This window comes from Nycticebus coucang, chromosome 20 (assembly GCF_027406575.1).
Source record: "Nycticebus coucang isolate mNycCou1 chromosome 20, mNycCou1.pri, whole genome shotgun sequence".
In the NCBI taxonomy this organism is placed as follows: Eukaryota; Metazoa; Chordata; class Mammalia; order Primates; family Lorisidae; genus Nycticebus; species Nycticebus coucang.
Window position 1 is genome coordinate 1080541 of NC_069799.1, and position 16870 is coordinate 1097410.

The window sequence follows — 16870 nt, forward strand, 5'->3', positions numbered from 1 at the left end:
ATGAATAAAGGTTGCTGCCTGCAGTTGCCAAGAAGAGGACTGGATTGATCCTCTCCCACCACCACACTGTCCCAGAACTGTCTTTGTAAGATGCAAACTCATCACCTAGAAGCCTTCTAGGATCACCTATTGCCCACAGGTAGTTCATGTCCTAAGGGCTTAGTGTGCAGAGAAGGCGCTTCCCAAACAGGCAACTCTCTATCATTCTGGTTTTTGTTTCCCTACTCAGCCCCAGGCCCCATACACTGTACATTTTCACTGTATTTTGACAGGTCCAGTCTGTACTGCCTCCACGCAACTGATACGTTTTTCCTTCTGCCTGGAATGCTCTTCCCTCTCTCTTGGCCTGATCCTCTTCCAGGGCCTCATTAGCTGTCACCTGCCCTGGAGAGACCTCTCAGACCCCTGTAGGGAGAGCCAGTCACTAGCACTGCTATCAACCCATTAACAATTGCACAGCCCAATGCCTGGGACTCTGGGATGCAATTTTGTAAGGAGGTTCCACCACCCCCATTAGTCTATAAAGTCTTCAGGAGTGGGGACCACATCCCCTCACTACCCTGTTTCCCCGAAAATAAGACCTACTTACAGGAAAGATAAGATGTCACCTGAAAATAAGACCTAGCGCATCTTTGGGAGCACACCTTAAAATAAGACGCTGTCTTATTTTAAGACACTTGTTTCCTGGGGAAACAGGGTACTTTGTGTAGCTCTTGGCATCCAGTCAGTCAATAAATATTTGCAAAATAAATGCTTTATGCAGTCATCACACACAGTGACAATATTCTACCTCAAACTGATTAATTATACTCTAAAGGCGACAGAAATTTTCTATATAAGAAAAATGGCTTAAAGCACCAAAGATTAGCAAATTTAAATAATATTAAAAATAGACTTCTATTGACTTCTCCCAGGGATTTATTTTACTGAGGGTAAGACTGACAGGTCCAAGTAATAGTAGTTCTGCTTGTTCACCTATAGGCTCTTTATAGCAAGCAGGACATTTGTTAAAATAAAAAAGAAAAAGAAAAAAAAGAGATGAAAAAATGAGATAAATGATGGGTCAAATTTCAAATTAAGAAAAATATATATAATTTGTTTTCATCGACTGAGGAACTCTAAGCTAAGGCTTTACATAAACACACCTACACCAGTTAAATATTAATTTTCAAGTAACAACTAGTTATGATAAGGAAAAGAGAACAACACGAATTCTTAGTGTCAGAAAATTATATTGGTACTAATTAAATTTAAACTGTTCATAACTCAAATTTGTTTTTGTTTTTAACCATGTGTTAAAAACTATTTCAAATAAATCAGGGTCCTCTTCAGAACGAATGAACTATTCTATTAAAGCAATGGCGCCAAACACCAGCTCCTGTGATGAGTGCCCACCTATGAGCAGGTGGGGAGGACTTTGGGCCTCAGCAATTCGGATCCACAGGCCGAGTCTCTCGTGGGGCTGTATCAGGCTCCCCGACAGCTGCACAGTTGTACCTGCCTTGCCTTTCCACACAGGTCTGTTGCACCCTTCTCTTTCAGGGTCCCCCATTCTGTACCCTCCTCCTTCAGGGCCTGCACTCACTGGGCGCTTCCGGCCTCGCTGCCCCCTTTTCTCCTCTCTTGGGTTCCGAGGCTCCATTCTCCTACTGCTGCTCCAAACTGCCCTTCCTGTCCTGCCTCCCTTGCTCCTCCTCATCAGCAAGACTTTCTTTCTCCTGGTTTTTTTTTCTGTATCCTCCTCAGAGTGTGCCTCTAGGCCTGGCCTGTTTAGGGCTCCAGATCTATGGTCACCTCCAGTGCCTGAATTGACACTGTCTACATAGTTGCCCCATGGGAACATTAAAACGACATCTAAAGCTAACAAACTTATCATCCCCACAGAATTAAGTCCTTCCCTGAGGTTTCTGTTTCCCACTCATAGCCACTCAAGACTACATCAGCTTTGGTCTCTCTGCTTCACTGACTTCTCCACCCACCTAAATCATATTGAAGTTCTGCTGATTCTTCTTTTGGAAAAAGTTTCTCCCATTCACATCACTCTTGGACCCACTGGCCCAAGGTGGTCAGATCCCCTGTGTCTCTAGAGTAACCTTTGCAAAATCTCACCCTTAAGCTCCAAGCCCAGGGGACTCTCCAGCACTCCATGGATGAGATGTGATGTCTCGGGCTAACATTAAGGCCCTCCCTAAGCTGGTTCAAATACATCCTCCCACCTCATTCTACACAACTAACAAACATAATTTCAAACTCCAAAAGCTCTGAAAACCCAAATGTTTCTTTATAGCTTATGAATTAGCAAAACCTGATCTGAACAGACAAGAATGGATTTGTTATCTTTATTGATCTCACTTGGTACTGCACAAATATAAGTGGTTTGCTTGCATTCCAGGTGTCTCCTGAACCCTTCTAGGAGCATAATGTGATGATTATAACAGGGCATGAGTCCTCCATTACCTCTCCAAAATCCAGAACCTTCTGGTTTCTGAAGTGCTTCTGATCCCAAGGGTTTTGTACAAGAGACTGTAGACCTCTGTGTACTCACCGCATTCCACACTCAGGCCAGAAATGCAGAAATAAGGTGCAGAAATAAACACTTTTGGCATTTCCTATATTCCTACCTTCAGATGTAATATCTGCCTGAACTGTCTGTTTTTCTCCCTTCTTAGTCTCTACCTACTAAATTACCACCGATGTTCAAGGCCAGTCCCAATACAAGTCCCCAATGAGTTATATTTAAAAGATCTTTTGGTTTTCAACACTGTTTGGATTTTGGAATTGTGGATAAGGATCTATGGACCTGTATCCCATCTGTGGAAATGGCTCCAATGATGACTCTTGGCAGCAGCAGTATTTTCCCTTGATGACTTACTAAGGTACCTGGCTTGTCAAATATTTAAATCTAATGCTCATCCATTAGATATAAGATTTTTGACAACGCAAAGTGAGTCTCATACATCCCATTGTATCCCTGACAACTGAATTTATAAGTGGCTTAATGTACTATTCCTCATCCCTTATGATTAGATATTCAAATTTAAAAAGCTTGTCTCAACTAAAATTGCAAAAATAATTATCCCCTCACTTATCTATTTAAATTGCTTAAAAGTAAAAGATCAGCAAACAATTGCTGCATATGAGAAGAATTAAATTCAACCTTTTAAAAATAGATACTATAAAGATGGCTGAATGGTAGCAACCCTCGTCAGAGGCTCCTGAGCAGAGGAAGAAAAACTGGACGGAATCAGACTCTATGAAGCCAAAGACGGGGAGCTGAACCAAGAAAGAAGTTCAGCAAGCTATAACTCCAAGGAAGAGCATTCAAGAAAACAAATTAAAGGTACAAAGCCTATTGACTAGAGGACAGGAGACCCCTCCCCCAAGCAAGAGGCCTGCTGCAGGCTATCTGCGAACGAGCAGGAAACAGAAGACCTCTCATTTTACCTCGCTGGAGAGAGCCTCTAAACTCCAGGTCTCTTTCTCTAGGGTGGTCCCACTTATGAACCTAGACACTACCCTACCATGCATATAATTGAACAGATATTTTTCCCCCACAAGTCCAAACTCCCAGTCCACCCTTTCCCCTTCACATGGTGGTCTGAAGTTCTACCTCCTGCAGAGCATAGAGTATTTGGTCTTGTCCTGAGAGACCTGGGCATAGGATGGACTTCCAACCATCAGGACAGAATCTGTGACTAACAGGGAAGAAAGAGGGTGTGGGAAGAAAGGGACACTCAGTGGGAGGAGGGGCAGTCCCCTGGTTATGACGATGCCCAGCCGGTGGTAGTGTTGACCCTCAGTTCGGGCTGTGTCTGGCAGGACAGGGTGCACAACCCCCAGCTCTGATGGCACCCACAGCAGGAGAGTGGTTGCCCCATGTGGACTGAGTTTCGCAGACAGGGCTAGTCCCTGCTGGGCCTGCAATCAGAGGCTTGATAGGTGTGGACTGTGACCTGAGAGCAAGGGCGTGATCTCCTGATTCCAACAGAACCCTGGCTTACTGGGTGTGAACCAAGCCCTGAGGACTAGGGCATGCTCCACTGCCTCCAGCAAGTCTGGTGAGCAGAGTCTTACCAAGCAGTGGACTGAGACTGGCAGGTGAGGCGTGATCCCCCGACTCCAACTGGTCTGGCAAGCAGAGGCTAGCTGTGTGTGGACTGAGACCAGAGGGCAGGCCTGGTGCCCTGACTCCAACAGAGTCTGCAAACAGACTGGCAGTGGACTGACACTGGCAAGGGAGGGCATGGTCCCCTGACTCCAACTGGTCTGGCAAGCACTACTCCAGACCTTACTCCAGAGGCTGTGTATGGACTGAGACCACTGGGCAGGGGTGTTGCCCCTGGCTCCAGCTGGGCCTGTGAGCACAAGCAGACAATAGTGTGGACTGAGTCTGGCGGTGGGGAGTGTGGATCCCCGCCTCCAATTGTGGTTTAAATCCCTTTGCTTTGAATTGGCCTTGAATCCCTCTCTGTTGGGCAGGGTTTGCATGAGACAATTTGGTTAGAACCAATGTTTGGGGCTGTCCACTCTGGAAAATTCTGAGGTTGACCTTTTTCTTATTATTATTAAATCATAGCTGTGTACATTAATGTGGTCATGGGGCACCATACACTGGTTTTATAGACCGTTTGACACATTTTCATCACACTGGTTAACATAGCCTTCCTGGCATTTTCTTAGTCATTGTGTTAAGACATTTATATTCTACATTTACTAAGTTTCACATGTACCCTTGTAAGATGCACCACAGATGTAATCCCACCAATCACCCTCCCTCCGTCTCTCCTCTCTCCTCCCCCCCCCCATATAACTGGGTTATAGCTTTCAAGTAATAGCCATAAATTAGTTTCATAGTAGGGCTGAGTACATTGGATACTTTTTCTTCCATTCTTGAGATACTTTACTAAGAAGAACATGTTCCAGCTCCATCCATGTAAACATGAAAGAGGTAAAGTCTCCATCTCTTTAAAGCTGCATAATATCCCATGGTGTACATATACCACAATTTATTAATCCATTCGTGGATCGATGGGCACTTGGGCTTTCTCCATGAGTTAGCAATTATGAATTGAGCTGTAATAAACATTCTGGTACAAATATCTTTGTTATGATGTGACTTTTGGTCTTCTGGGTATATACCTAGTAGAGGAATTATAGGATTGAATGGCAGAGCTATTTTTAGATCTCTAAGTGTTCTCCAAACATCTTTCCAAAAGGAATGTATTAATTTGCATTCCCACCAGCAGTGTAGAAGTGTTCTCTTTTCTCCACATCCATGCCAACATCTCTGGTCTTGGGATTTTGTGATATGGGCTAATCTTGCTGGAGTTAGATGATATCGCCAAGTAGTTTTGATTTGCATTTCTCTGATGAGTAAAGATGATGAGCATTTTTTTCATATGTCTGTAGGCCATATGTCTGTCTTCTTCAGAGAAGTTTCTCTTCAAGTCCCTTGCCCAACCTGCGATGGGATCACTTGTTCTTTTCTTTCTTATACATTTGAGTTCTCTGTGGATTCTGGTTATTAAACCTTTGTCAGAGACATAACCTGCAAATATCTTCTCCCATTCTGAGGGCTGTTTGCTTGCTTTACTTACTGTGTTCTTGGCTGTGCAGAAGCTTTTTAGTTTGATCAGGTCCCAGTAGTGTATTTTTGAAGCTGCTTCAATTACCCTGGGGGTTCACCCAGACCGATTTCTTCAAGGGTTTGCCCTGCACTCTCTTCTAGTATTTTTATAGTTTCATGTCTTAAGTTTAAATATTTAATACAGTGAGAGTCTATCTTAGTTAATGGTGAAAGGTGTGGATCCACTTTCAGTCTACAGGTTGCCAGCCAGTTCACCCAGCACCATTTCTTAAATAGGGAATCTTTTCCCCACTGAATGTTTTTTTTTTTTTTTTTTTTTTGTGGTTTTTGGCCAGAGCTGGGTTTGAACCCACCACCTCCGGCATATGGGACCGGCGCCCTACTCCTTGAGCCACAGGCGCCGCCTGCCACTGAATGTTTTTAATTGGCTTGTCAAAGATCAAATAACAATAAGTAGCTGGATTCATCTCTTGGTTCTCTATTCTGTTCCAGACATCTACTTCTCTGTTTTTCTGCCAGTACCATGCTGTTTTGATCACTATCGATTTATAGTATAGTCTGAGGTCTGGTAGTGTGATTCCTCCTGCTTTGTTTTTATTTCTGAATAGCTATTGGCTATTGGCTATTGTCTTGGCTATTCGAGGTTTTTTCTGATTCCATATAAAACGAAGTATTATTTTTTCAATATCTTTAAAGTATGACAGTGGCGCTTTAATAGGGATTGCATTAACATTGTATATTGCTTTGGGTAGTATGGACATTTTAACATGGTTGATACTTCCCAGCCATGAGCATGGTATGTTTTTCCATTTGTTAACATTTTCAGCTATTTCTTTTCTTAGAGTTTCATAGTTCTCTTTATAGAGATCTTTCACGTCCTTTGTTAGATAAACTCCCAAATATTTCATCTTCTTTGGCACTACTGTGAGTGGAATAGAGTCCTTAACTGTTTCTTCAGCTTGACTATTGTTGGTATATATAAAGGCTACCGATTTATGAATGTTGATTTTGTAACCTGAGATGCTGCTGTATTCCTTGATCGCTTCTAAGAGTTTTGTAGTAGAATCCCTGATGTTTTCCAGATATACAATCATATCATCTGCGAAAAGTGAAAGTTTTATCTCTTCTGACCCTATATGGATACCCTTGATCGCCTTTTATTCCCTAATTACGATAGCTAAAACTTCCATTACAATGTTAAAGTCTGAGGTTGACTTTGAAGTTCTGTAGTGGAAAAGAGCTGAAGGGTGGGGGCTGGGTGCCACATCTGTTTGTATCTCTTCATAGTCAAGATTTAAATCAAAGAGTGTGGTTTCTTAGGATAGGGTAGAGGTTGGCTGATATCAAAACAGAGCTAGCCTGCACTATCTCACCAAGTAGGTCCTCAGAGTATCCGGCCAAAACTCTGAAAGGGGCCTTTGTAAGGTTGTAGGAGATAAGCCACAATTACAAAGCCTAGAGCTTTGGCAAGGGGCTATCTCTACTACCTGGGAACCCCAATTCAATCTATCAGTTCTAATAACCAAAGAGTTGAAAATAAACATGGTGCAGACCCAACAGAAGAACTCTGGCAACATGAATGACCAGAGTAGATCAACCTTCCACCCCACAAGAAATGACAAAGGAGATACAACTGAAGATGCCATGCATAGACAAATGGCAGCAATGTCAGAAATTGAATTCAGAATATGGATCACAAATAAGATAAATAGAATGGAAGAAAAGATGGAAATTGAATTCCAGAGAGTAGATCTGAAGTTGTCTCAAGGAATTAATGAATTCAAAGCCCAAGTCACCAATGATATAGACATATCATTGTGGCAGAGCTCAAGGAAATGAAAACATTAGTTGAGGAGCTCCAAAATACAGTAGACTCCCTTAGTAACAGAGTTGACCAGGCAGAAGAAAGGATCTCTGAAACTGAGGACAAAGCTTTTGAACGTTCCCAAACACTCAAAGAGGCAGACAATGGAGAACAAAACCTGATCATTCCCTGAGAGAGTTGTAGTAGCACTCCAAAAGATCAGACATTCGTCTTACAGGAATTCCTGAAGTAGAACAGGACAGTCCTAAAGGTACAGATGCTCTACTCCAAGAGGTTTTGGAGAATTTCACAAACATTGCAAGAGATACAGAACTTCAGATAGCAGACAGTTTCAGAACCCCAGCAAGACTCAATCCAAATAAAGCATCTCCTAGACACATTGTGATTAACTTTGCCAAAGTTAAGATGAAGGAGAAAATTCTGCAAGCAGCCAGATGTAAGAAAACCATCACCTACAAAGGGAGAAATATCAGAATAACTGCAGATCTCTCGGCCAAAACATTTCAAGGCAGAAGAAGACAGTCATCAACCTTCAATCTCTTAAAACAAAACAACTTCCAGCCCAGGATCCTCTATCCAGCTAAACTGAGTTTCATTTGCGATGGAGAAATCAAATACTTTAATGACATAGACATGTTGAAGAAATTTGCCACAACTAAACCAGCTCTCCAGGATATTCTCAGACCCATTCTCCAGAATTACCAGCACAATGCTCTGCCTCCAAAGTAAACTCACCCAGAAAGTTTTTGAACAAAACCCAACTTCCACAGTGGTGAAAGGATTAAAATTGTCCACAGGACATCCAAAAATCAAGATACCCAAAATACAACCAGGCTTATCAATTCTCTCAATTAATGTGAACGGTTTAAATTGTTCTCTAAAGAGGCACAGGCTGGCTGTCTGGATACATAAAGTCAGACTGGCTATCTGCTGTATATAAGAATCTCACCTTACCTTAAAGGATAAAAATAGACTCAGGGTGAAGGGATGGACATATAATACAGGCAAATAGAAACCTGCCATTCAATCCTGTAATTCCTTTACTAGGTTTATATCCAGAAGACCAAAAGTCACAATATAACAAAGACATCTGTACCAGAATGTATATTGCAGCCCAATTCATAATTGCTAACTCATGGAAGAAGCCCAAGTGCCCATCGACCCACGAATGGACTAGCAAATTGTGGTACATGTATACCATGGAATATTATGCAGCCTTAAAGAGAGATGGAGACTTTACCTCTTTCATGTTTACATGGATGGAGCTGGAACATATTCGTCTTAGCAAAGTATCTCAGGGATGGAAGAAAAAGTATCCAATATACTCAGCTCTACTATGAAGCTAAATTATAGCTTTCACATGAAGGCTATAACCCAACTATAGCACAAGACTATGGGGAAAGGGCCAAGGAAGGGGGAGGGAGGGGGGAGGTTTTGGTGGAGGGAGGGTAATGGGTGGAGCCACATCTACGGTGCATCTTAGAATGGGTACAGGCGAAACTTACTAAAGGCAGAATACAAACGTCTACATACAATAACTAAGAAAATGCCATGAAGGCTACGTTGAACAGTTTGATGAGAATATTTCAGATTGTATATGAAACCAGCACATTGTACCCCTTGATTGCACTAATGTACACAGCTATGATTTAACAATAAAAATAAATAAATTAAAAAAATAAAATTAAATTAAAATTAAATTAAAAAAAAAAAAAGAAACCAGAAAAAAGCAGGGGTTGCAGTTCTAGTAGCAGATATAATTGTCTTTAAAGCAACAAAGATAAAGAAAGATAAGGAAGGTCACTACATACTTCTCAAGGGAAATGCCCAACATTAAGAGATTTTGATAATTAACATTTATGCACCCTACCAGAATGCTCCTCAATTCATAAAGCAGAGCCTAATGGATACGAACAACTTGATATCTTCATGCACTATAATAGTTGGGAATTTTAACACTCCTTTGACAGTTTTGGATAGATCCTCCAAGAAGAAACTAAACAAAGAAATATTAGACTTAAAACTGACCCTAGAACAAATGGACTTTACAGACATCTACAGAACATTTAACTATAATAAAACTGAGTATACATTCTTCTCATCAGCCTACGGGTCATCCTCCAAAATAGATCATATCCTAGGACACAAGTCTAACCTTAGCAAATTTAAAAGTATAGAAATTATTCCTTGTTTCTTCTTGGACCACCATGGAATAAAAATTGAACTCAAAAGAAATGGGAATCTCCATACTCAAACAAAGTCATGGAAGCTAAATAACCATAGGCTCACTGATATCTGGGTCAAAGACGAGATTAAGAAGGAAATCACCAAACTTTTGGAACTAAATGATAACGAAGACACAAATTATCAAAAACTGTGGGATACTGTAAAGGCAGTCCTAAGAGGGAAATTTATAGCATTGGAAGCCTTCATCAAGAAAACAGAAAGAGAGGAAGCCAACAACTTAATGGATCATCTCAAGCAACTGGAAAAGGAAGAACATTCTAACCCCAAACCCAGTAGAAGAAAAGAAATAACCCAAATTAAGGCAGAATTAAATGAAATTGCTAAACAAAAGAATCATTCAGAAGATCAATGAAACAAAAGGTTGGGTTTCTTTGAAAAAATTAACAAAATTGATAAACCTTTGGCCAACCTAACCAGAAATAGAAAAGTAAAATCTCTAATATCATCTATCAGAAATGATAAAGGAGAAATAACAACAGATACTTCAGAAATTAAAAAAATCCTCAATGATTACTACAAACATGTCTATTCCCAGAAATATGAAAATCTGAAGGAAATGGACCAATACCTGGAAGCATGCCATCTTCCTAGACCCAACCAGAAAGAATTAGAAATCTTAAATAGACCTATATCAACCACTGCAATAGCATCATCAATACGAAATCTCCCTAAAAATAAAAGTCCAGGACCAGATGGCTTCACATCCGAATTCTATCAAATCTTTCAAGAGGAACTAGTACTTATATTATACAATGTTTTCCAAAGCATAGAAAAAGAAGGAATACTTCCCAACACATTCTATGAAGCAAATATCACCCTGATACCCAAACCAGGAAAGGATCCAACAAAGAAAGAAAATTATAGATCAATATCATTAATGAATATCGATATTCAATAAGATCTTAGCAAACAGGATTCTATAACACATCAAAAAAATTATACACCATGATCAAATTGGTTTTATTCCAGGGTTACAGGATTGGTTCAACATACACAAATCTATAAATATAATACATCACATCAATAAAATAAAAAACAAAGACCATAGGATTCTCTCAATTGACACAGAAAAAGCCTTTGATAATATCCAGCATCCTTTCATGATCAGAATTCTTAAGAAAATAGGCATAGAAGGGACATTTCTTAAACTGATAGAGGCTATTTACAGCAAACCCACAGCCAATATCATATTGAATGGTATAAAACTGAAAACATTTCCACTCAGATCAGGAATGAGGTAAGGATGCCCACTGTCTCCATTGCTATTTAACATAGCAATGGAAGTCTTAGCCATTGCAATCAGGCAAGAGAAGGTGATCAAGGGTATCCAAATAGGGTCAGAGATCAAACTCTCAGTCTTCACTGATGACATGATCCTATACCTGGAAAATCCCAGGGAGTCAACTTTAAAACTCTTAGAAGTGATGAAGAAATACAGCAGCATCTCAAGATACAAAATCAATACTTACAAGTCAGTAGCTTTTATATATGCCAACAATAGTCAAGCTGAAAAAACAATCAAGGACTCTATTCCTTTTATAATAGTGCCAAAGAAGATGAAATATCTGGGAATTTACCTAACAAAGGACATGAAAGATCTCTATAAAGAGAACTATGAAACTCTGAGAAAAGAAACAGCTGAAGATATTAACAAATGGAAAAACATACCATGCTGGACGGCGAGTAGGGTGCCAGCCCCATACGCTAGAGGTGGTGGGTTCAGACCCATCCCTGGCCAAAAACTACATAAAACAAAACAAAACAAAACAAAACAGGGTGGTGTGTGAGGCTCAAAGGAGTAGGGTGCTGGCCCCATATGTCGGAGGTGGTGAGTTCAAACCCAGCCCCAGCCAGAAACTGCAGAAAAAAAACAAAAAACAAAAAACCATACCATGCTCATGGCTGGATAAAATCAACGTTGTTAAAATGTCCATACTACCCAAAGCAATCTACAGATTTAATGCAATCTCTATTAAAGCACCAATGACATACTTTACAGAACTTGAAAAAATAGTACTTCGTTTTAACCTCAAAGGAAATACATTACTCAGAAATAAGAGCAAATCAGGAGGTATCACATTACCAGACTTCAGGCTATACTATAAATCTTTAGTGATCAAAACAGCATGGTACTGGCACAAAAATAGAGATTTATGGAACAGAATAGAAAACCAAGAGATGAACTCAGTTGCTTACTGTCATTTGATCTTCTACAAGCCTATCAAAAATATTCAGTGGGGTGAATATTCAATATTCACCTATTTAACAAGTGGTGCTGGGTGAACTGGCTGGCGACCTGTAGAAGACTGAAACTCGACTTCCACCTTTCACCATTAACAAATATTGATTGTCCCTGGATAAAAGATTTAAACTTAAGACATGAAACTATGAAAATACTAGAAGAGAGTGCAGGGAAAACACTTGAAGAAATTGGCCTGGGAGAATATTTTATGAGGAGGACCCCCCAGGAAATTGAAGCAACGCCAAAAATCCATTACTGGGATCTGATCAAACTAAGAAGCTTTTGCACAGCCAAGAGCCTAGTAAGTAAAGCAAATAGACAACCTTCAGAATGGGAGAAGATTTTTGCAGGTTATGCTTCTGACAAAGGTCTGATAACTAGAATCTACAGGGAACTCAAACTAATCAATAAGAAAAGAATAAATAACCCCATTTCTATGTGGGCAAGAGACTTGAACAGAAAGTTCTCTGATGAAGACAGGTGCATGGCCTACAAACATATGAAAAAATGCACATTATCCTTAATCATCAGAGAAATGCAAATCAAAACCACTTTGAGATATCATCTAACTCCAGTAAGATTAGCTCACATCACAAAATCCCAAAACTACAGATGCGGAGAGAAGAGAACACTTCTACACTGCTGGTGGGAATGCAAGCTAATAAGATCTTTTTGAAAAGAAGTTTGGAGATCACTTAAGGAACTAAAAGTAGACCTACCATTCGATCCTGCAATTCCTCTACTAGATATATACCCAGATGATCAAAAATTATTTCACAACAAACACATTGGCACCAGAATGTTTATTGCAGCCCAATTCATAATAGCCAAGATATGGAAACAGTCCAAGTGCCCATCAACCTATGAATGGATTAACAAATTGTGGTATATGTACAACATGGAATACTATGCAGCCAAAAAAGGATGGAGACTTCACATCTTTTATGTTTACCTGGATGGAGCTGGAACATATTCATGTAAAGTATCTCAAGAATGGGGGGAAAAGTATTCAATATACTCAATACTACTATGAAATCAATATATAACCACCTACACACTCATACGAATGGCAAAACATAACTATAGTCCAGAAAGTAGAAGGGAAGAGAAGAGAGAGGGGAGGTGGGGGGGGGATATGGGAGGAGGGAGAATATTTGGGGGGACGTCACCTAATGTACATGATGCAATGGTACATTTCAAAACTATTAAGAAATGAGTATAATTGTGGAAAAAAATAGATAATATAAGCAAAATAATGTCATTCCAACATTCTCTCTCTTCCTACACAATTTCAAAAAGAAAAAAAGTTTTGATGATGGCTGAGTGATTTTGAGTTAAAATATATATTACAAGAGTCTACCATGGTTGCTAGCCACATTTTTATTGTAGTTTTGTTTAGAAACCACAGAAATCTCATGTGCACACTCTGCACTGGTGTTGGTATATCATCAAGAAGGTTTACAGGAGCCTCGACAGCATGACCATCTGCAGTCAGGTGACACTGACACCACAGACAAACTGCTCTGTTCATGTCTACAGGAAAAAGAAATTATTAGCTCAAGATAATATTCAGCTTAGATTCCCAGTGAAGAGCTACTCCATGCTTAATTTGGGTTTCAAGTTTTATAAGGCAATGTGAGTTTATGTCATGATACAGGTTATGGTTGAAGTGGGCACTGAAGCAGCAGGAGGGCCTTGTTGCCATCTACTTCAGTGTCCTCAGAAACTTCTAGAAACTTCAGGGCTGGGAAAGAGAGTCTGGGGAGTACTGCTCTAGGAGGACTATATCATCATTTGGCTTTTTAAAAGTAAATTAATGTTTTTCATAATAAAAAATTAAATTTGTATTTATGTTTGATTATAAAAGCAATATGAAAGCAGTACCAATAATATGGAAAAAAGTCACCTCAAGTTCTACTTTTCCTAACAAATTAGCATCATTTATCATTCTTGTTAGCCTCTTGGATGCATATTTTGATAATGACAATCATCCTCAAACTCCTCTTCCCTGTTCCTCCCACAGTCTTCGCATTTCAGTTCATAGAAATCCCACCTTTCCAGTGGAGCCAAAGACTTGGAGTCTTCCCCATCTCTCACCCCCACATCCAGGGCATCAGCACATGCTGTCAGCCTGACCCTCAAAGTATATTCCGTACTGGCAGGGTCACCATTTGCCACCCTGGTCTGTTCTGAAGGATGATCCTATTGAACTATAAGTCAGACTTTGGTCTGCCCTTTTCACAGGACCATCTGATGCCTTCCTACTAACACAAAGACAAAATTCTTAGCAATGTCCACAACGCCACACACAAGCCCAGGCCCACCTCCAGGATTTGCTCCTATTATCTGGCCCTACCCCCTCACTGCAGCCACAGCCCTGGGCACACTCAGCCCTCCCACCTCATACCCTGCACAGTCACTGTCCTGTCTGGGGTGTCCTCTCCCTGCCAGTTTCTTATCCTCTTTTCCTTTGATCTCTGTTAGAAACTGACCCCATTAAAGACGTGTCCTCTGACAGCCCTTTGGAAGACAGCGACCCCTCCTCTCTGCCTTTCTGCATCCTGCTGCTGCTCTCTGGGAAAATTCATACCACACGTCTGACCTTCTGTTTGTATCCCAGTTCCTCCTTTGTCCCACACTAAGAGAACTGCATTTCATCTGTTTTGCTGGCTACATCTCTAGTACCCAAAAGAGTGACCAGAGTGTCATAGGAGCTCTATGAATATCTTATTAAATAAACAAATCTTCTACATTTATTTTTATATCCCTAATTACAGATTTTAATAGTTGCCCAATTCCATCAAAGGGATTAACCCTTCACTATATCCCTCACCATCCCTCACTCACCGACATTTAGGATTTCTCTGTCTCTGCCTGTCAACAGTGCTGCAGTTCATTAGTTAGGGGCTGTGAGCAGATGTCAAGGATGCTTTTGGTCAACGCAGAAGACCATGCCCGTCAGCATCCTCCAGCAACTGGGTATCTTCCTGTGAGTCTGAGCCTGGCACAGTCACTCAGTATACTCAGCACCCAAATCACATCTTTCCTGCTTGTTCCCAGTCCTACTGTTAGCAGTGCTCGGTCATAATTTGGACCCCCAAACTCCATTAAGTGGCACCCTCACTCCCCATTTCATTTCTAATTTCAATTCTAAAGCAGCAAGGGCACACACCAGAATTACAAGGCATTCTCTGCACCTGTTTATAACCCTTTACCTCTGACATCTGCAACTATGTGCACCCTCACCTGGCTCCCTGCACTTCCCAGAGGCTTCCTGGCTCCCAGGATGGTGCTGCTGAGTACAGGAATCACTGGGACCATTCCATTTCACTGGAATCCACACATGCGTCAAGCACTTGCCCAACAAATACAATGTCTCCTCAGATGTGTTCTCCATCTTAAAATGTGTAACAATGTCATAATGATGTGCAAAATGCAGATTTGTGCAACAGTTACATTAGAGCTTTAATTCATGGCCTGTAGTTAACTCATGCATTTCGTAAAATACAGGGTCCCTAGACTAAAGAATGCTGGGAAGCACTAACCAGCTTAACTTACAGGTTTACTAGCACCTGTTAGCCACAAGTGGCTCACATCCAGGCATGTTAGCTGGACCCTAACTCCCTCATCTCCTCAACAGTACATGAGAAGCTTGGCCTTGGGTTCTAGCCAAAAAGATCATGATGCAGTGACCTGTATTCCTCCTGAATCGCATATCTGAATCCTGAGCATTGGAGCCTGAAGAGGTAGAACTTCACTTGGCAAGTCACTCACAATCTCTGAGTTTCCTCATCTCTAACTCTGAGTTTCTCACGCTCCTCACGTGTAAGAAGATGGTGTTATTCTAAGTACTGCATGCACTTGGGCAGCAACAGAGTCTTCACACAGTAAACATCACTGAATAATTTTCCTATAGTCATTATTTATTATGAAGATTATGCTGTCCTAGTCCTCATCAGTTGCCAATACTTCTTCATAAGGCTTTGGGCTCTGATTAATTCACCGTAATCTGGACTCTGATTAATTCAAGTATCTTCTTACAAAAGTTTACTAGATTATAATCACTGAAGATTCACAGAGCATGTGTAATACTACCCATTAAAGAGCCTTCCAGATTTTGAACTCCCAACATGACTGTCGTGTATCTTTCTAGTCTCACGTCAAAAACCGTGTTTTAGCTGAATGATGTGTTTTCCAACCTGTCGAAGCAGCTGGAGCCTTCCCATCACAGCACCTCTGCTCAACACACCTCCTTCACCTGCAACGTCTTCCTGTCCCAGTCAAGTTACTTCCAGGCCTAACTCAATGGCCTTCCTCAGAAAGTGTCTCTGAATGGTCTCAGAGGAAGCCCTCCTTCCACAGCTCCCACGCAGCACTGCTCAGCTGCATGTGCTGGGATGGTCTCAGAGGAAGCCCCTCTCCCTCCACCCTCCCAGTTCTTGCGCAGCACTGCTCAGTTACAGGGATGGTCTCAGAGGAAGCCCTCCTCCAGCAGCTCTCATGCAGTGCTGCTCAGCTGCATGTGCCAGGATGGTCTCAGACAAAGCCCTCCCCCCTGCAGCTCCCATGCAGCACTGAGCAGCAGCATGTGCTGGGATGGTCTCAGAGGAAGTCCTCCCCCACAGCTCCCCTGCAGCACTGAGCAGTTGCAAGTGCTGGGTTGGTCTCAGAGGAAGTCCCCTTCCCCCGCCACCCGGCAGCTCCCGCGCAGCCCTGTGCAGCTGCATGTTCTGGGTGCTCTTCAGTGACAGGTGTGTTTCACCTTTACTGCTAGAGGGTAGGTTCTCGGGAAGCGGGGGTCGGATATACCACCCAGTACTTAGCACAGAGCACGCTCTCAGAACACACATGGCATGAAAACTGCACAACACAAAAAACAGCCTGGACATACTCCACCCACATGGCAGACACGACGGAAGCTACAGCGCACGGAGGCTCTGCACCTCACACAGCACTTACCAGTGCTGGG

The 16870-nt window shown here is 41.5% G+C and overlaps 1 protein-coding gene across 6 annotated transcripts in view; it reads right to left on the reverse strand.

The window, feature by feature from the left end:
- The window catches only part of PLD1 (phospholipase D1), a 354936-nt gene that overhangs the window by 156857 nt on the left and 181209 nt on the right, over window positions 1-16870 (reverse strand). The gene's annotated exons all lie outside the window — the stretch shown is intronic.